The sequence below is a fragment of the Theropithecus gelada genome, chromosome 2 (assembly GCF_003255815.1).
Source record: "Theropithecus gelada isolate Dixy chromosome 2, Tgel_1.0, whole genome shotgun sequence".
Classification (NCBI taxonomy): domain Eukaryota; kingdom Metazoa; phylum Chordata; class Mammalia; order Primates; family Cercopithecidae; genus Theropithecus; species Theropithecus gelada.
The window spans coordinates 66,248,213-66,268,737 of NC_037669.1; the positions used below are offsets into that span (position 1 = coordinate 66,248,213).

At 40.4% G+C, this 20,525-nt stretch overlaps 1 long non-coding RNA gene across 1 annotated transcript in view; it reads right to left on the minus strand.

The window, feature by feature from the left end:
• LOC112619702 overlaps nt 1–20,525 on the minus strand; it is a 70,789-nt gene that overhangs the window by 1,600 nt on the left and 48,664 nt on the right. The window contains exon 3 of the long non-coding RNA XR_003118281.1: nt 8,471–8,656. This is a non-coding gene — a long non-coding RNA (uncharacterized LOC112619702). The remainder of the gene's footprint in view (nt 1–8,470; nt 8,657–20,525) is intronic.

Consider the following 20,525-nt stretch of genomic DNA (forward strand, 5'->3'; position numbering starts at 1 on the left):
GTTTCCTTTTGGCTTATGTCTCCTGCTCCCCACTTCACATCCACCCATTCTGCTACAGCTCCTCAAGTTACACTAGATGAATATTATCCTAATAACTCCATATTCCCTTCCTTCCCACATGCACACTCACTTTTGCCTCCACCTGGAAGAACACCTGGGGGGCGGAGCTTGCAGTGAGCAGAGATGGTGTCACTTCACTCACTCCAGCCTGGGCAATAGAACGAGACTCCATCTCAAAATAAATAAATAAATAAATAATCATTCCTTTATCTGCATGTCTAAATCTTACCAATCATTCAGGGTCCATCCTAAGTCCTCTCTCTCTAGAAGACTTCTTGCCCTTTCCAGCAGGGAGCTATAATTCCTTTGTGATCGCCCTGTGGCATTATATGTATATTTTCTTTGACTTATTATTTTTATATTTTGTATTTTTTTATCAACTTATATATTTTAAATCCCTTAATAGATTGAAGCTGTTCAAAGGCTTGATCCATGACTTACATATCTTATCCTGGGCAATTTAATAGATTTCTTTGGCCTTAGGATGTCCTCATAGATAATTGTAATGAATGATGATAAATGCAGTATTGATATTTAGCTGTATGACAAGACTTGGCAATATATAATACAAGAAATAAACTATAATAAATTTTTTAATGTCACAATTTGTAGAAAACCTAACCACTCATCATTACCTCTTCCAAATTCTGACTTAGTTTTGAAATTGGCCCAGAAGCTTTAAGTGATCATCTTTATTAGTGGTGAAACTGAATTGGAAAAGATAATTTGGATTGAAGGTCAAAATGGGGCTTCCTACAGAAGGCCTCTGGAACTGATTGTGTCCAACCAGTCCTGGACACAGCAGCTGGAGGTGTGCAGGCCTCCCTGGCAGACTGGACCAGGAGGGCCTGGTCCTGGTGAGATTATGACATAATGGTTAGAGTCACAGGGAAAGCATGCAACACTTGCTGCAGGCTTAAGAAAGAACCAGGATCTAGGCAAAACATGAGCAATGACCTTCATCCAGACTCACCAATGAAATAAGAAAGGAATAAGGTTTAGACAGAAGTATTTCCTGCTTGAGAGGATCAGGAAGAAACTCAGGAAGAAAAAGAGCAGAGTTCATTAACAAAAGACAAGCTCATAAGCTTAGGTCATAAGAACTAAATTAAATCACTTAATCACAAGATATAAGAGTACAGAAGGAAGGACACACAATTTTTCAAATTTCCTGTGGGTTTGATGTCAGATTTTTAAGACACAATACATATGCTATGAAAAATAGACTTTAGATTATGTTTGGAGAATCATATATGCTTGCATTCTCCCAAGTAAATTATTTAAAAATATCAATTTTGTACTGTTTATTCAGATACCAGCTTTGCACTTTAATTAAAGGATTATATTGTTGGAGGTCAGAAGACGATACCCCGAAATGAAGGCCTCAGAAGCAAAAGATTCTCTCCAACCTTCCCCTGCCTTCCTGTCTCTCAGTCTGGTTCTCCCTCAAGGCTAGCCACACAAACTAGAATGCCTCTTCCCCAAGGAAGGTGGTCATAGACTCCAGAACCCCTTTTTCCCAAAGCCAGCCGTAAAACATAAAATATTACTCTAACTTTTGTGCTTTCCTTTCTGTGCAAACATTGGCCATAAAGAAATGATCTGACCTATCTTGTGTGATTATAGGTCATAAGACCTTCTGCCCCATACCCACAAGGATGACATGTTGCATAGACAGGCCAAGAAGAATCTAGACAGACAAACCATGCTGGGATCCCCACTCTCAACCTGGTAGCACTAAATCATATTTTTTTAATCCAATCATATTTCTACATAGCTCCTCCAACTTTATTGAGTCTAAGCAAAAAAATGGACAGTTTCCTCTGCATGTTTTGGTCTTCATTCTGAAGGCTCCTGTGCCATGTAAAAGTATGATTGAATAAATTTGTATGCCTTTTCTCCTATTAGTCTATCTTTTGTCAGTGATTTTCAGTGAATTTTCAGGAGGCAAAGGGGAAATGTTTCCTTGGTTTCTACAATATTAACTGGGATGTGTTACACTGACCAAAAGTCTTAAGAAAAGCAAGAGCTTTGAATAGGCACCACTGTCTACTGACTGCCCCATTGGGCCCAGGAAGACCATGGTGGCATGTATACACAAATGAGGTCACATGTTCATACTTGAAATCTGCAACATGTTCACTTCTGACACTACAATCTTCCTGCCTGACCCAGAAATGCAAACATTCCATGTTTTTAAGGAAGAATGTCAATTCTAGAGATGTAGCAATTCAGAAAGTAGATGGCTTCTCTGGCGAAAAACTACATTAGATCTCAATAAAATACATTTTATTAAAACTTAGCAGCAGGACAAACATGTGTTATTGCTTTTATTGTCTCCATTGTGTCTCCTATGTGGGTTTGTTATGCAATATTTCATGTTAGGGCATTTACAAAGAGTTTTCAAATCATTAAAAGGCTATTGTCAATAGAGTGATGGAAAAAGAATGAGAAAGTATCCCCTCCTCCTCCACAATCCTCAGCCCTCCCCAAATACCAGCACCTGGAGCAAGCCATGCTGTGCCTTCATAAAAAGCTATCAGAAGCCTGAGAAAAACAGGCAAGATAGAATTAAGAAAAATGGACGTATCCCACTGACCCTGAGTATAGAAGAGAAATGTAGAGAATGTGTGAGTTATTAGCACAGTAGAAAACTATTTTATTTAAGAACCACATCTTCACAGCTCTGTCTGAAGGGTTTCACTCAAACTGCAAAAAAATAAGTGTACAGATTCAAAGCTCAGGATACTCAAGGATCTATCATGTTGTGTGTAAAAGAATCATAAAATCATCAGCAAAAAGAAGGACACAGTAGGAGTCCCAACTTGTAAACCATTAAGCTCCTAGGCGTCCGTCATACTTCATCCTAAGGGACAAAAAGAGGAGTTTCAAGTGAATTCCCCAGCTTTGTTTATGGCATGGCTCTTTCTGACAATGAGGTTTATCCTTCAAAAAATCAAAGTCAAGGTTTGGCTTGGTTTTGCTTGGCATTCATCTTCAGCAACAAATGAAATACATTTGCATTTTAGGTCCTCAAAATAAAAGATTTCAGAGAGCCTATTGCCAATCCTTATCAAAGAATTAAAGAGAGAGGAAAGAAAACAAACAAAAACTCTATCTTGGCCATTAACATAGTGAGTCCTTGAATGACAATTCGCGAGTAACCAGGACAAGGGCTATGTCTAAGAAGTACACACAGCTGCCCAAAAAACTCAGAACTTGTTCTTCATCTGTGTTAAATGGTCTGTCTGCATTTGCTCACTTCATCTGCACAACAATCCTGTAAGCTGGTGCTTACAGAGAGATAAAACCATCTTTCTCAAGGTCACACTGTTTGTAGATGGCAGAGCTGGGGTTTGATTCCCATCTCTGACTCTAAATATATGCTTTAAAAGAGGGTTTCTCATCCTCATCACTATTGTCATTTGGGCGGAATATTCCGTTGTTGTGAAGGACACTACACTGTAGGGCATTCAGCAGCATCCTTGACTTCTATCCACTGGATGCCATAGCACCTCCCACTCAGTTGTGACAACAAGAAATGTCTCCAGACACTGCCAGATGACCTCTGGGGGGCAAAACTGCCTCTAGTTGAGAACCCTGGCTCCAAACTAGTTTCACTCAAAAACGTAGACTATGCTCTGATTAAGAGACTGTGAACATAAGGAGCTTGTGCCAGCATGCAAATCAACTATGTCACTAAGCATACTGTTTACTTCGAATGACATTTTTCTTTTCAATAGCAAGACTTTTTTAGTAAGGAAGCAATGTGTGGATTTTCATTTTGGGGCAAGCTCTTTATCTCATCAAAGACCAGCGCTATGGAAAGGGCTGCTATAAATTATTGTGGTATATTGCCTCCCTGAAATGGTAATATTCAATAAGGATTTGATAAATTACTTTTAAAGTTATTTTCCCCCTTAAGCCTGTATTAGATAGTCTTTATTGTGGCAATACACTTCTCATCAATGATCAAAAATTACTGTAAAGCTGAGTTTAATAAATGGCTCTTAGGTTTGGTTTGAGTGTTTGATTGTATTGCTCTCTCCCTGACCTTCAGGCTACTAGATGACATTCCTGATTGGAGAAGCTCAGTGCCCAGCTAGACAGCTCACCCCACATTAGGCTATTATAAGGTCTGACAACTTAGTCCAGAACAGTCATTGCAATCTACAAGTAACTGGAGACTGTGTGGTTCCCATCTTCTCCCACTCCCCTTAGGGACACTGCAGCTGGGGAGGATGGGAACTACAGAGTCTCCAGTTACCTGTAGATTGCAATAACTATACTAGCTCTTTTCCCAATAAGAATTCTATTGTCTTATCCTCCTTTACCATCTCAGCAACTAATACTTATAAATAGCAATACCTTCTGAGAGTTAAAGTACTAACAGCAGCAGTAGCAACACTATTTAAGAATAATTAAATGCTTCATTGTGTGCTAAGCATTAAAATCTGCATATACATTCACTCAGATAGTTTTCACAATAACCATATGAAGTAGGCACCATTGTAATATCCATTTTACAGATAAGGAAACTGAGATCAGAAAAACTCAGTACCATGACAGAGGTATTTTGGCTGGAATCAGCCCAGATAGAACTCTGAAATTTGTTCTTTTTTTTTTTTTTTTTTTTTTTTTGTGCGACAGAGTCTTGCTGTGTCGCCCAGGCTGGTGTGCAGTGGTGCAAAATCTCGGCTCACTGCAAGCTCTGTCTCCTGGGTTCACGCCATTCTCCTGCCTTAGCCTCTGGAGTAGCTGGGACTACAGGCGCCCGCCACCGCGCCCAGTTAATTTTTTGTATTTTTAGTAGAGATGGGGTTTCACCGTATTAGCCAGGAAGGTCTCAATCTCCTGATCTCGTGACCTGCCCGCCTTGGCCTCCCAAAGTGCTGAGATTACAGGCGTGAGCCATCATGCCCAGCCGATTTGTTCACTTTTTTCTTTAACTTTTTATTACATAGAATTTTGAACATAGAAGAAGTAATAGGCAGAAGAATATAATAAACTTCATAAATAAGTCACCAGTTACAGCAATTAGCAACTCATGGACAATCCTGCTTTAACCCAAAACCAAATCTGCTTTCTTTCCCTTATTACTGGGAAGCAAATCCTACACAGCATCATCCATAAATATTTCAGTACATAAATCTAAAAGATAAGGACTATTTTTAATAAACGTAAGTTTCAAGTCATTATCAGACCTAAAAATATCATTGATAATATCTTAATATTATTAAATATCATCAATTGCATCATAAATGTTATGAATGTTTCTTTTTCTATTTTATGGTTGGTTAGTTTGCATCAGAATCTAAGTAAAATCAATTCATTGCAACCAGTTGATCTATGACTTCAGTCTCTTTTAATCTCTCCTTTTATTTGCAATTCATTTGTCATAAAAGTTGGGTTGTTGGCCATGTGTGGTGGCTCATGCCTGTAGTCCCAGCACTTTTGGAGGCTGAGGCAGGCAGATGACTTGATGTGTCAGGAGTTCAAGACCAGCCTGGCCAACATGGTGAAACCCTATCTCTACTAAAAATACAAAAATTAGCCAGGCATGGTGGTGTGTGCCTGTAGTCCCAGCTGCTCAGAAGCTGCTGCAGGAGAATTGCTTGAACCCAAAAGACAGAGGCTGCAGTGAGCCAAGATCACACCACTGCACTCCAGGCTGAACAACAGAGCAAGACTCTGTCTCAAAAAGAAAAAACAAGTTGGAATGTTAACCCTATATAGCAAGCATCTGTGTCACATATTCTTTATTTTTTCCAACTTTTAAAAATATAAATAAATACATACATAAAATAGATCAATAAAATTTAAACCCATCTTTAAACCATTCTTAGCTTGAGGGTGTACAAAAAACAGTCCAGGGACAGGTTAACCCCTATAGTAGAATATTCCACAGTCTGGATTTTGCAGATTGCAACCTCATGGTGTCATTAACATGTGTATTAGTCCATTTTCACACTGCTATAAAGATACTACTTGAAACTAGGTAATTTATAAAAAAAAAAAAAAAAAAAAAAGAGGTTGAATTGACACATAGTTCCACATGGCTGGAGAGGCCTCAGGAAACTTATAATTATGGCAGAAGGTGAAGGGGAAGCAAGGCACATCTTACACAGCAGCAGGAGAGAGAGAGAGTGCAGGGCAAACTGCCATTTTTAAACCATCAGATCTTGTAAGAACTCCTTCACTGTCATAAAAACAGCATGGGGAAAACTGCCACCATGATCTAATCACCTCCCACCAGATCCTCCGCTTGGGGATTACAATTCGAGATGAGATTTGGGTGGGTGGGGACACAGAGCCAAACCATATCAATGTGTTTCTCTATTCTTTGTGCTTTCTATAAATTGTGGCTGGATCTAAAGTTTGATGAGATTCAGAATCAATTCTTTTGACAGGCTACATCATCGGTGGTGTATTCTTCCACTAAGAAGGACATAATGTCTGGCTTTTATTCTTCCCAAATTTTGTTTTTAACATGAATGTTCTGCATAAGTACTTTACTTTAAAGAACTCCAGAGTATCTTATGGGCACATGAAATAAATATATATAAAAATATAACAATATCAAATAAGTGGTTTCCTTATTCTTACAGTGTTTTTTGAGTGACTTCTCTGCTAGACATTGAATTAGGTATGTGGTATATCGAGATGAAAAAGCCAGAGGCTCTACCATCAAGAAGTTGTCTTGTGGTAAGTGTTTCACTGATGCCATATACCACCACCAGTCAAATAACAAACCTGGCTTGTAGTGAACCAGGAAAGCTGCACCCAGCAAGAAGGAAATAGAAGGATAAACATAGGAAATAGAGATCAGGTTCTCTTGCTCTGGGACAAGGATACTTTGTAGAATTATGATGTGAGTTGGACTCAAGACAATGGGAAAGACTTAGAGAGATGAGGTCAATCATCTCTGTAGATTCCAATGAAGAGGAATCCTATGAGCTGCAGTACCAGTGCAGGGGGGCATAAGATGTGTGCATGACCAGGAAGATGAGCAGCTGGGTGAAGCAGAGGGGCTGTGAAAGGGTTATCATGGGCAGACCTATCATTTTAGGCAATCCTGTTTATAAAATCTCCAGAATCAGACAATCTTTTGGTAACTATCTAGTTGAGTAACAACAACAAAAACAATGACATCAAGCAAATTTTTATTATTTTATTGAGTCTTCATGACAATATCATTGATTAAGCATTATTAGTCTCCATTTTATAGCTGAGAGAAAGGAGTTCCAACATTCTTCATTCTCCTTCTACTCATTTACCCAAGTTGTAAATGCCAAGGCAAGGATCTGAACTCAGGTCTGTGCTACGATTAATTTATATGGGCACAGATTTCCCTTGAAATAATACCATGTTGACCCATGAAGGATGTCCCATGTTGAGGGTTGATCAGGATTCCCCATCCCAGGAGGGGCTACCACATTCCTTCTTCAGATACTTATTTCTTCCCCTAGTAATTTAGATGACTTTAAAAAAATGTTTTTTCAAGAAAAAAACAATATGGTAAAATAGCAAGCTTGAGAAAAGAGGAGTAAAGCAAATAAATTATCAATCTGGTCAATACAGTTGCTCTGATATAAAATCTGTCTCTAGGCACCAAGAAAAAAAAGGAAATAGAAGTAAGAAGTAGAGAAGAAACTCATATTTATTGAGCCTGTCTGTGCCTGGCACTGTCCTGGCACTAATTATTTAACATAATTCAAATAATGTTAAAACATCCCTGTGAGGTAGCTGAGAGATGATAGTTGTTTTTAACTTTTATTTTAAGTCCAGGGTGTACATAGGCAGGTTTGTTATATAGGTAAGCTTGTGTCACAGGGGTTTGTTGTACAGATTATTTTATCACCCACCCAGGTATTAAGCCTAGTACCCATTAGTTATTTTTCCTGATGCTCTCCCTCCTCCCACCTTCCACCCTCTGATAGGACCCATTGTGTGCTGTTCCCCTCTATGCATCCCTGTGTTTTCAGAGAGATAATAGATTTTTTAAAGACAAAGTTCCTACACATAGAACAAAAGAAATTCCTCACATAGGAGGATATTGAGTTATGTAAGAGCCAATGCTACAGTATCAGCAAAAACTTTGCAAATAGCGCACACAGGGACACCACTACCAGTTAGTACCCAAATCCCCATCCTCGGCCACCTTTGCCTGTTAATACCCACATATTGGCAAACTTATGTGAATGAAATGATCCCACTGTGCAATTTTAGTCTGTCCAAGATTTATATGGGTTCAGACTGAGGTGAGTAGTAAAAACTAGCAAGAGCCAAGAAAACTGGTAAGCAGAAATAATAAGCAGAACAACAATAATTATAATACATGCAGACAAGCAGGTAGTCATCTGAAAAATGAAGTGGAGAGTGGAGAGTAAAATAAGGAACAAATGCAAACCTTTATAATTTGAACTCCAAAGGCAGATTGGTAAGGCCAACTTCTCCACAGCAGACAGCCTCAAGAGAATGGATTTCTCTAGTTCAAAGTAGGATTCTGAAAGACAGTTTTCCCCATAGATATTTTTACTCAGTCTAATCAGTTTAGCCCCAGTAGCATCTGGTGGTAGAAGAACCAAGGAGTATCCTGTAGAGACAGAGGAGATGATTTGATTATTCCCGTAAGAATATTCATACACAAGAATGATATGGCTAGATGTTAAAGTTGAGGTGGGAGGCCGGGCATGATGGCTCACACCTGTAATCCCAGCCCTTTGGGAGGCCGAGGTGGTCGGATCACAAGGCCAGGAGATAGAGACCACCCTGGCTAACGCGGTGAAACCCTGTCTCTACTAAAAATACAAAAAATTAGCCAGGCGTGGTGGCAAATGCCTGTCATCCCAGCAACTTGGAAGGCTGAGGCAGGAGAATCATATGAACCTGGGAGGTGGAGGTTGCAGTGAGCCAAGATTGCGCCACTGCACTCCAGCCTGGGCAACAGAGCGAGATTCCGTCTCAAAAACAAAAACAAAAACAAATACAAAAAAAGTTGAGGGGGGAGAAGATGTCCTTTAAAATATTAGTTCAAGGTCTCTCAAATTAAAGTATTTCCCAAACAAGCTGAAAATAACATTTGTTAAATGAAATTAAATATTTGTATTGAATTTGGCCATTCCTTAAATGTTACTAAACTCAACATTTCCTGTGGTCAGACCATGCAGATCTCCTCTTATGATAAATGGTAATTGCTTAATGATTATGGGTAAATATTCCCCTGTCATTTCTTTTGAGAGGGAACCTACTAGGTTAATGTGAGCTGGGCTAAAAGTATTGATTCCAGAAATGAGTATGAAACGTTGTGATTTCCAATTATTCTAAGAAATTGGTCTTTGAAATCCTGAATTATGAAAGGATAAAGTGGCTCCAATTTAATCTGTGAAACAGGACTCTATTTAGATTGGTCAAGTTCCTAGGAAGAAACTTAAGACAGGAATAATGGTTGGCATGTAATATTGTTGACTGCTGCCCTCCAGTGGCAGAACTTGATGGAGTTTTCAATCCAGTAAAATTCAGTGTCTTCTATTTCAATTCTCAGGCCTTTTGAACATTTGAGCCTAAACTTCTTAAGAGCCCAGTAGTTGGGAATAAAACCACAAAGGCTTTAGATTGTACTTGGTTTTACATTGTATGGTCATAAAATGCTAGAGAAAAAGGTTGTTTGCCTTTAAAGTAAGACTGGAAAAAGACTGAGAGCCACAGGTGATTAAAACAATTTGGCAGGAAGATATTGGGCAAGCATTTTAGAATCTTCAGGCTGTATCCTCACCCTTTCCCTGTTGTATCAAATTCTTTTATGGTATTTCCTGTTTGGCTGGAAGGAATGACATATCCCCAAATGCGCTGGGATTGAGGAGATGCCAGTTATCCTGCCTGTTAATATGAATGTGCCCTGAGGATACTGATGTTTTTCACATGACAAAATGTCTAGCTTTGGATGTCCTAGTCACACTGTGGGTCATTTATTTTCTTTCTTATTTTAAAGTCTTTTCTTTGGGAGGTCAATGCAGGTGGATCACTTGAGGCTGGGAGTTCAAGACCAGCCTGGGTAACATGGTGCCCAGCTATTCAGGAAGCTGAAGCAGGAGAATGGCCTGTACCCATGAGGTGGAGGTTGCAGTGAGCTGAGATCGCGCCACTGCACTCCAGCCTGGCCAATAGAGTGACATGCTGCCTCAAATCATAATAATAATAATAAAGTCTTATCTTGACCTCCTCAGGATGCCATGTCCCTGGGTCCTCTCTGTTTCCTTTCTGATCTCTTACATTGCTTCCCCTCGCCTCCCCCCGGGGTCTTCCTTTTAGCATCCATCCATATCCTCACTTCCCTTTGGGTCTGAAGGGGAAGACAAGCCTGTCAGCCATCAAGAGAGGACCAGACCCCCTCTAAATTCTTGAGGACCTTGATATTTTAAAATATAAAGAAATGCCAAGTAAGATTTAGTGGTATATTTTGTTTCTGAAATTGGAGTCTGTTTTCCTGTTAATAATTTTGACACAAATGCAATATAATTTTCTTATTTGTAAGATGATTACAGAGAGTATTTTTAAAAATCTAGCTCTAAGTGTACTAAGAGAAGGGTGCTCCAGAACTAGGTCACAGATATGAAAGTATATGATGATATCATTCTCCTTCAATCCTGCCAATACATCTCTCTGACAGTAAGTATGAATTTGTAGAGACAATACGATAGCATCAAAATGTGATTGCGGCTGGGCATGGTGGCTCATACCTGTAGTCCTAGCACTTTGGGAGGTGAGATGGGCAGGTCACTTGATCTCAGGAGTTTGAGACCAGCCTGGGCAACATGGCAAAATCCCATCTCTACCAAAAATATGAAGAATTAGCTGGCATGGTGGTGCATATCTGTGGTCCCAGATACTCAGGATGCTAAGGTGGGAGGATCACTTGAGCTGGGAAGGCAGAGGTTGCAGTGAGCTGAGATCATGCCACTGCACTCCAGCCTGGGCAACAAAGTAAGACTCCATCTCAAAGAAAAAAAAAAAGTAATCTAGTGGGTTCATCTTCCTGCCCACTGCATGGACAAGTTGATTAACTGAGACTGCAAGCATTGCAGTAAAGAGTTTAATTGACACGAGGCTGGCCACATGGAGATAGTTACCACTCAAATCAGTCTCCCTGAAGGCTTGGAGATTAGGGTTTTGCAAGCATAATGTAGTGGGCAGGCGGCTAGGGAATGGGGCATGTTGATTGGTTGGGATGAAAGCACAAGGATGTGGAAAACGGTCCTTGTGCACTGAGTCAGCCTCAGTGTGGGGACCACAGGACCAGTTGAGTCATGAGTTGCGAGACTTGGTGGAGTCAGCTCCTTGTCAGAAATGCAAAAGTCTGAAAAGACATCTCAAAAGGCCAATCATGGGTTCTAAAACAGTGATGTAACCTACAGAAGAAATTAGGGAAGTCATAAATTTCCAAATGGTAGCTCGTTATCACGTAACTACACCAACATCTTAACAGAACTCAGGTCCCTCTCATAATTCTAACCTTGTGGATTTTCATTGGTTTTACAAAGGCAGTTTAGTTTGGGGAAGAGCTATTATCATTCTTGCTTTAAGGATAAACTATAAACTAAATTCCTCCCAAAGTTAGCTTGGCACATGCCCAGGAATGACTAAAGGACAGCTTAAAGGTTAGAAGCAAGATGCAGTCAACTATGTCAGATTTCTCTTCCTGTCATAATTTTGCAAAGGTACTTTCAAAAAGTATAAAATTATATATCAATAGTCTAAGCCCTTCCTGAATGTGAACTGTGGCCCAAAGGGTGGCTCAACCTTCTCTGGGAGAGGGAGTAAGAAGTAGGTATATCTGTGCGACTAAACAAGGAAGCCAGTTTGGGCAAAGAAATGCATCAGTATTGAGGAAAGTATTTCAATTAGGATAGATAGTTAGAAGTCTCTTAGTAATATCCAAACACAGAACCCACAGTTAATTCAAATTCGAAGCACACAAATTTTAACTGCACAAAAAGAATGCGAGTCTCCTCACCCTTATATCACAGATTTGGGGAGAGCATGTATCATTACAGTGAAAATAATCACCTGGGACTGGAGCTGATGGTTAAGGACCTTTGTTTTTAGATTCTCACATCCACTAGAGATAGTTTATATTCTAATGATTTTATCAACACTTACTAATATTTTATACCATCTAGAGGAAATCGGAAAAGCTAATTATAGCTTACCTTCATTATCCTTGTCATCATAGTTAAACTACTCCAGTCTGTGTTTGCAGATTGACACAGGCACTTAAGCAGACTTTTGAGTGTGAATCAGAACAACTGTTTTAGGAAGTAGCATTACTATTCTCTGTATCAGTTATCTCCCTTCCTTCTCAGCACCCTCTGAGAAAGCATGGGGGTCATTCTCACTCAGCCTGGGTCACACAGCTGCCTAGAAGATGTGAGTTTCTTGACTCCCAGTCTCATTCTCTTTCCATTTTGCCAACTTGAGAGTTCAATAATAATGACTCTCCCATTGCTAAAATGTTATACAGAATCCCTCTCCGTTGCTGTAATATTTTAACTAGAATCTACCCCTTCATGGATTTTCTTGCTAAGGATGCTTGAAGAGAAATGTTCAAAATCAGTACTCCAACACTAAGGACTCAAGACAGAAAAGCAATGGTACAGTTCAGAAAGACCAAAGTTTGGGGAGGTCATTATGGAAATTTATTTCATTTTGAAAGAATACAGGCAAATGCTTGTATTTGGGGTGGGAACTAATTGGTGATGTGCATATAGTGGCATAATTTAACATCTCCTTCTATTCAGTCACTGATTCTTAGCCTGTTTTGGATCACAGACACCTTTGATGAGCTATAGAAAGCCATAGACCCTTGCCTCCCCACTTCACCCCTGACGCAAATCACATAGGCACTAAAGGTTGTATTCAGTTCCAGGGGATTCACTGACCTAGTTTTAGAATGCTTATTCTAGATACGTGGCTCCCGACTGGACAGTGTTTCCCTTGAGGGACATTTAGAATGTCTGAAATATTTTTGGTCTTCACAACTGGGAAGCCACTGCTCACATCAAGCAGACAGGTGTCAAGGACATCTGCTAAATAGCCTATCATGAATTGTGCTGCCCCTACAACCAAATACGTTTTTGTTCAAAGTCTCTAAAGTGCCAAGGTTGAAACACCTGCTACGGATCTGCACTGCCCAATACAGTAGCCCAGGAGCTACATAAAGCTCTTGAAATTGTGGCTAGACTAAATTGAGATGTACTAGAAGTACAAAGTACATACCAGATTTCAAAACCTTCATACAAACCTGTAAGACATTGTGTTAATGTTTTGTATTGACAACATGTTGAAATAATATTTCAAATTTACTTGGTTAAATAAAATGTATTAACATAAAGTTCATCTGTTTCTTTACACTTCTTGTAATGTGGCCACCGGAAAATTTAAAATTACTTATTTGTCCATAGCTGCGGATCACATTACATTTCATTGGATAGACATGCTCTCGATGCTTTATAAAATTGAACTATCAAAAACTAATTAAGATTCTGATTCTAAAGCAAGGGTCAGAAAACTAAAGCTAAAGTTCGTCCACTAGCTGTTTTTGTAAGTAAAGTTTTATTGGAACACAGTCACACACATTTGTTTACCTATTGTTAATGGCTGCTCTCACAACAGCAGAGCTGAGTAGTTGTGACAAATACTATGTGGCCAGAAAACCCTAAAATATTTATGATCTGGCTTTTTACAGAAAACATTTGCCAATCCCGGATCCAAGGTCATGTCCACTGCAGGAGCGGGATAAAACCTTTGTCATCCTGACAGTACTAATATTTTCATATTTAAAGTAAGCAAATTTGGGACATTCGAAGAAGAGCTGGCTGAAAGGATGGAAGGCAGGTGTAACAGAACACACTAATTGGCTATGCTGTCCTCATATGATTGTATTTTATGTTGCTATTCAACAGGAATATGACTCTCTATGATGGAGAATAGAAAAGATAGTATCTCCTGTTAGAAATGGGTCATTGAGGCCGAGCATGGTGGCTCACGCCTGTAATCCCAGCACTCTGGAAGGCCGAGGTGGGCACATCATCTGAGGTCAGAAGTTCGAGACCAGCCTGGCCAACATGACGAAAACCCACCTTTACTAAAAATACAAAAATTAGCTGGGTGTGGTGTGGTGCACCTGTAGTCCCAGCTACTCGGGAGGCTGAGGCTGTAGAATCGCTTGAACTTGGGAGGCAGGGGTTGCAGTGAGTCAAGATCACACCACTGCACTCCAGCCTGGGTGACAGAGAGACTCCGTCTCAAAAAACAAAAAAAAAAAAGAAGGAAGGAAGGAGGGAGGGAAAGAGGGAGAGAGAGAGAAAAAGAAGGAAGGAAGGAAGGAAGGAAGGAAGGAAGGAAGGAAGGAAGGAAGGAAGGAAGGAAGGAAGGAAGGAAGGGAGGGAGGGAGGGAGGGAGGGAGGGAGGGAGGGAGGAAGGAAAGAAAGAAAAGAAAGAGAGAGAGAGAGAGAAAGGAGTCATTGATTCAGCCAACAAGTATTTGTTGAGCACCTAACATCTGCTAGGCACTGTTCTTAGAGTTGGAAATACAATGGTGAACAAAAATAAAGTCCCCGCACTCCTGGGGCTTATAGTCTACTGTGACAGAACACCTGTCTGAGATAGGTGAAATATTGATAATGTCAAGTATATCAAGAAGAATACTTGAGTATGTCAAGCGGTGATAAGTGCAAAGAAACACAGAACAAGTTAATAGAATAAAGAGCCTTGGGGTGGAGGTGATACAATTTAATTCGGAATGCTATGGTCATGGAAGGCTTCTCTGAGTAAGCACATTGGAGGTTGTGGAAAATACAATTGTAAGCCTTCCCTGAGGACAATCTGACAATATGTGTCTAAATCTTAAGTGTGACCCAGTAATTCTACCTAGTTATTTAACACAAGCAATTATGGGAACTAGTATGCCAGAATGTTCCCTGGAGCATTTCCACCATAATTTTTTTTAAAAAAGGAAACTACTTAAATATTCAGCTACATTATTAATATAAACAATGTACATGGAGGATCACCTAAGCCCGGGAGGTCAAGGCTGCAGTAAGCCTTGACCACACCATTGTACTCCAGCCTGGGTGACAGAACAAGACCCTGTTGAAACTGCCTTTGCAAAAGTATGACTGAGACAGTGAAAGAGATCTAACTGACCACCTTGCTTCTAACCTCTAAGCTATCTATTCATTCCTGGGCACAGGCTGAACTAACTTTGGGAGAAACTTAGTTTTTAGTTCATAGTTTAAACAAAGATGGTAACAGCCCTTTCCCAAAGCGTATCTCCTTGCCTGGGCACTAGACTAACATTAGCCACAGGATTCGAAATTATGGTTTAGGAGTCATGCAGCTGGAGGCTGCAAGATTCTGACCCTCCCTCAGCTGCTCTTAAGATCAGTGCTTGAGATATTTTGCAGATCCTGCACTTGATGGATCAGCTGATACCACCCAGATTGGTAAACTGGCTTATCTGATCTCGTGGCCCCCACCCAGGAACTGACTCACCACAAGAAGACAGCTTCGACTCCTTGACTTCATCCCTGAGCAATCAGCACTCCTGGCTCACTGGCTTCCCCCTATGCACCAAGTTGTCCTTAAAAACTCTGCTCCCCAGTGCTCCAGAGACTGATTTGAGTAACAATGAAACTCCAGTCTCTGCGTGAATTACTTTCTCTATTGCAATTCCCCTGTCCTGGTGGATCAGTTCTGTCTAGGCAGTGGGCAAGGTAAACCCCTTGGGTGGTTGCACTGTCTAAAAAATAAATAAATAAATAAAAATACGAATAAAAGAGAAAGAAGACCGAATTTGTCAAATATGCACATAAAAATTCCCTTTAATGTTAATCCTAAGTATGATAATATTCCATTGAACCATCAGGAACTGACAATGAGGAGTAAGAGAATTAATGAACACAATGAATTGTCTTTTTAAGCAAATCTAGTAGATTCTGGACACTGTTCCCTTATCTACCAGAGAATTAACGTCAGTCCAGTTAATTCCTTATCATGCAGCCATGTTAAAAGGCCCAGGATGTCAATGAACCAATGGGAAACTCCAGAGAAAGCAGACAACACCCACCAATTGCAGCTGGCAGTTAGAGATACTACACTAACCAAGACAACTCAAAGTTTCTAGAGCTTCTCAAAGTTCAGTCATGGGACCTCTACAGGAGCATCATTTGATGATGGTGATGGTTAGGGAGAGGGAGGAGAAGATGTGTGTTTAAAATGTGGAGTCAGCCAGGTGTGGTGACTCATGCCTGTCATCCCAGCACTTTGGGAGGTCAAGGCGGGCGGATCGCCTGAGATCGGGAGTTTGAGACCAGCCTGATCAACATGGAGAAACCTCACCTCTATTAAAAACACAAAATTAGCCAGGCGTGGTGGCGCATGCCTGTAATCCCAGCTACTCTGGAGGGTGAAGAAGGAGAATCACTTGAACTCAGGATTCAGAGGTTGCAGTGAGCCGAGATCACACCATTGCTCTCCAGCCTGGGCAACAAGAGTGAAACTCCATCTCAAAAAAAAAAAAGAGTGTTGGGTCCCACCCACATTACCCGGGTGGGGTCCATATTTTGCATGTTTCAAAGGTTCTTTGACTAATTCTTATGCAGACCAATCTCTTTAAGCTTACAGCTGCTTACATTGGGCAGAGAAAAGGAAAACGTCTTCTGACTATCTAGAGGGATGCTATCTTTGATTGGAGTCCTTGAAGAAAGAAAAGACAAATTGGGACTTGCCTAATTATCAGTAAATTATTGGAGGAAGGCCTCTTGCTTGTGTATGTATAAGTCTCAGTTCTCCCTACAGGACATTGTAAGCAAGAGTCCTTTGGCCTACTTTTGAATATTGCTGATACGTTTTGTCTGAGAGCTGACACCAACCTAATTTCCTGCCCCTGGTGAAACAATTCTGGGACCAGGCATATTTTCTCATGTGTATATTAAACAATATTGAGAACAAGCAAAAATAAATAGCTGCCTGTTTCTGGAAGGAAATACTTATTCCTGAAAGCTAGGACTGCCTACAAATTAAAACAGTTTACTTATCAAGATGCATGACTTGCTCATTAAGACTTATTCAAAGTCAGGTGCTATGGCTTACACCTGTAGTCCCAGCTACTCGGGAGGCTAAGGCAGGAGGATCGATTCAGCCCAAGAGTTTGAGGACAGCCTGGGCAACATAGCAAGACCCTATGTCTTAAATAAATAAGTAAATTAAAAAAAAAAAAAGACTCAATTCAAAACCTTCTTCTTTCTGAGTCCTCCAATGAAAGCTAATATGTCATAAAAAGCCCAATCCCAACCATTCCCTACCTCGCAAGACTCAGCTTAAAAGCATTCAAACCCTCCATCTCTTCCCTGTCTTTCCTGTTTTAAAACACTACAAAGAATCTGCCATGTTGAGAGTTTCCCTTATGGCAACAGGCCTACTACACATGGTTTGGCTTAATCAGTAGCCTATTCTGATGGCCCTTGAGATTTTGAAGGTCCAGATCTCATCATTTCAGTTGATGTAGGTTGGCATACTTCAGTCTCCCTGAGGTGCCCGCTGTATATAATTCTTAAAATTCTGTTTTCAAGCTTCACTGTGTCCCTTTCAAGAAGACTTTTAACTTCCCTTATTCCCAGCTAAGGCTCTTGGCAAACATCCCCAGCTAAGCTTCTATGTGTCAAAGTATCCAAATAAGGCCAGGCGCGGTGGCTCGCTCCTGTAATCCCAGCACTTTGGGAGGCCGAGACGGGCAGATCATCTGAGGTCAGGAGGTCAAGACCAGCCTGGCCAACATAGTGAAACGCCATGTCTGCTAAAAATACAAAAAGTAGCTGGGCGTGATGGGATGCAACTGTAATCCCAGCTACTTGGGAGGATGAGGCAGGAGAACTGCTTGAACTTGGGGGGCAGAGGTTGCAGTGAGCAAGATCACGCCACTGCACTCCAGCCTGGTGAAAGAGCAAGACTCTGCCTCAAAAAAAAAAAAAAAAAAGTATCCAAATAAAAAGCTGGAAAAAAAGGAAAGAAAGAAAGAAAGAAACCAGATCTGTTGAAGTTCCTCTAAGAGTCTATTCTAGTTTAACTTCTAGAGATGCTTGTGAGCAGGGGCAGCTGAGTTCTACCTTCTGTTAACTTTTGTAGTGCCACAGCTGTGTTACTGATGCTTAGGAATCAAGAGTATAAGCCCCAAGCTTAGTGGAGAAGACAGACGAACATAAGAGAATTCATCCCAGCCTTTTGGGAGACCGAAGTGGGTGAATGGCTCGAGCTCAGGAGATTGAGACCAGCCTGGGCAACATAGCAAGACCCCATCTCTACAAAAACACAAAAATTAGCTGGGCATGGTGGTGCAAGCGTGTAGTCCCAGCTACTCTGGAGGCTGAGGTGGGAGGATCACTTCAGCTCAGAAGGTTGAGGTTGCAGAGAGCTGAGATTGCACCATGACACTCTAGCCTGGTGCCAGAGTAAGACCCTGTCTCAAAATAAATAAATAAAATAAAGCAGCAAAAAAAAAAAAAAAAAAAAAATTGCACAAATTAAGAGCTTGGGCTTTAAGTCAGACATATCATAATAAATATTTGTGTCTCTCCTTTTCTGCCTATGAGATCTTTGGCATCTCAATGTTCCCAAACATCAATGTATTCAACTTTAAAATGGAGGAAAAATTATACAGTAGAGAGGATTACATGATAAAGCTTAAACACAAGCTCTAGAAATGGTAGCTATTATTTTATTTTTATAAACCATACCTGAAAGCTCTCAGATGAAATTTGAATGCTATAACTTCAGATTAACATTTTAAATATTGGTTCTTTCTCTTATTAGCCTTGTGTCCTTGGGTAATTGATTTCTTTAAGTCTTTGTTTTCTCATCTACAAATCTGAAAACACTACTAACCCCTTGCTATGGTCTGAAAGTTTGTGTCCCTGCCCCCATCAAATTCACATGTTGAAACCTAATCACTATTCAGAGGAGGGACATCTGTTTTTTGTTTTTTAAGGAAAAGAAACCTAATCATTGATGTGATGGTATTACGAGGTAGGCCTGTGGGATGCAATTAGATCAGGAATGGGATTAGCACCCTTTAAAGGAGGCCCCAAAGAGCTGCCTGACACTTTCTACTATACGAGGACATAGTAAGAGGTTGCCCTCTATGAGGCAGGAAGTGGGCCCCCACCAGACACCAAATCTGCTGATATCTTGATCTAGGACTTCACAGACACCAGAATGGTTGGAAATAGGTTTCTCTTGTTTATAGCCACCTAGTTTATAGTAATTTGTTAGAGCAGTCCAAATGGACTAAGATATCTCTCAATAATAAACAATGTATTTAAAACACTTAGACATTGATCCATTCAATCAACTTATATTGAAAACACAGACTCTAGAGTCAGACTACTTATATATAAAATTCCTGTTTACTCTCACGTACCTTGCTCAAGGTCTCTGATGTACATCAGTTTGAACTCTAGCCCGACTTTCAAAGAACAAAGAAACTCCTACGGTTCTAAGTCTTTGGCTTTTATCTGTGAATCACAGCTACCTTATTAGGTTTCTCTCCCTTTGTCCTCCTTCTTTTCCCTTTTTGTTCTATGCTTCTGCATGCATGTTTTAATGAGAGATTTTTTTTTAAAGAGACTTATCTACAAAGTAGTCAAGAAAGAGAATTTTAGGACCAGTGATCTGATACCTCTTCCATCACTGAAAATTATAAAATTGGAAGTATGTTAGGAAGAAAATATTTCCACAGTCTGTTAAGATATTCAAAAGCTTTTCACTAGAACAAGTTTGCAATATTTAATTTCTCCAGTAGCAGGCAAGAAAAATATCAAGAGTCTGCCTTTGGGGAGATGCCATTTCATGAGCAATGAAGCAGTAATGAATGGTAAAGATGGAATATCAAGGAATCATTTTTGAGAGGGAAATGCAGCTCTAAAGCTATTCGGTTCAAGAGACTGACATAGGATGTCCTTACTTTCAACTCTATTATTTCCAAACACCTATCTGTCCACGCATATTCATTTAGTGACTACACCAGGTAGTGTAGTATTGAAAAGAAATTACAGGCCATTCACAATGATTCATGCCTGTAATCCTAGCACTTTGGGAGGCCAAGGCAGGCGGATCACCTAAGGTCAGGAGTTCAAGACCAGCCTGGCCAACATGGCAAAACCCCATCTCTACTACAAATACAAAAATTAGCCAGGCATGGTGGCGGGTGTCTGTAATCCCAGGTACTTGGGAGGCTGAGGCAGGAGAATCGCTTGAACCTGGGGGTAGAGGTTGCAGTGAGCCAAGATCATGCCACTTCACTTCAGCATGGGTGAAAATGAGAAACTCCATCAGGAAGGAAGGAAGGAAGGAAGGAAGGAAGGAAGGAAGGGAGGGAGGGAGGAAGGAAGGGAGGGAGGGAGGGAGGGAGG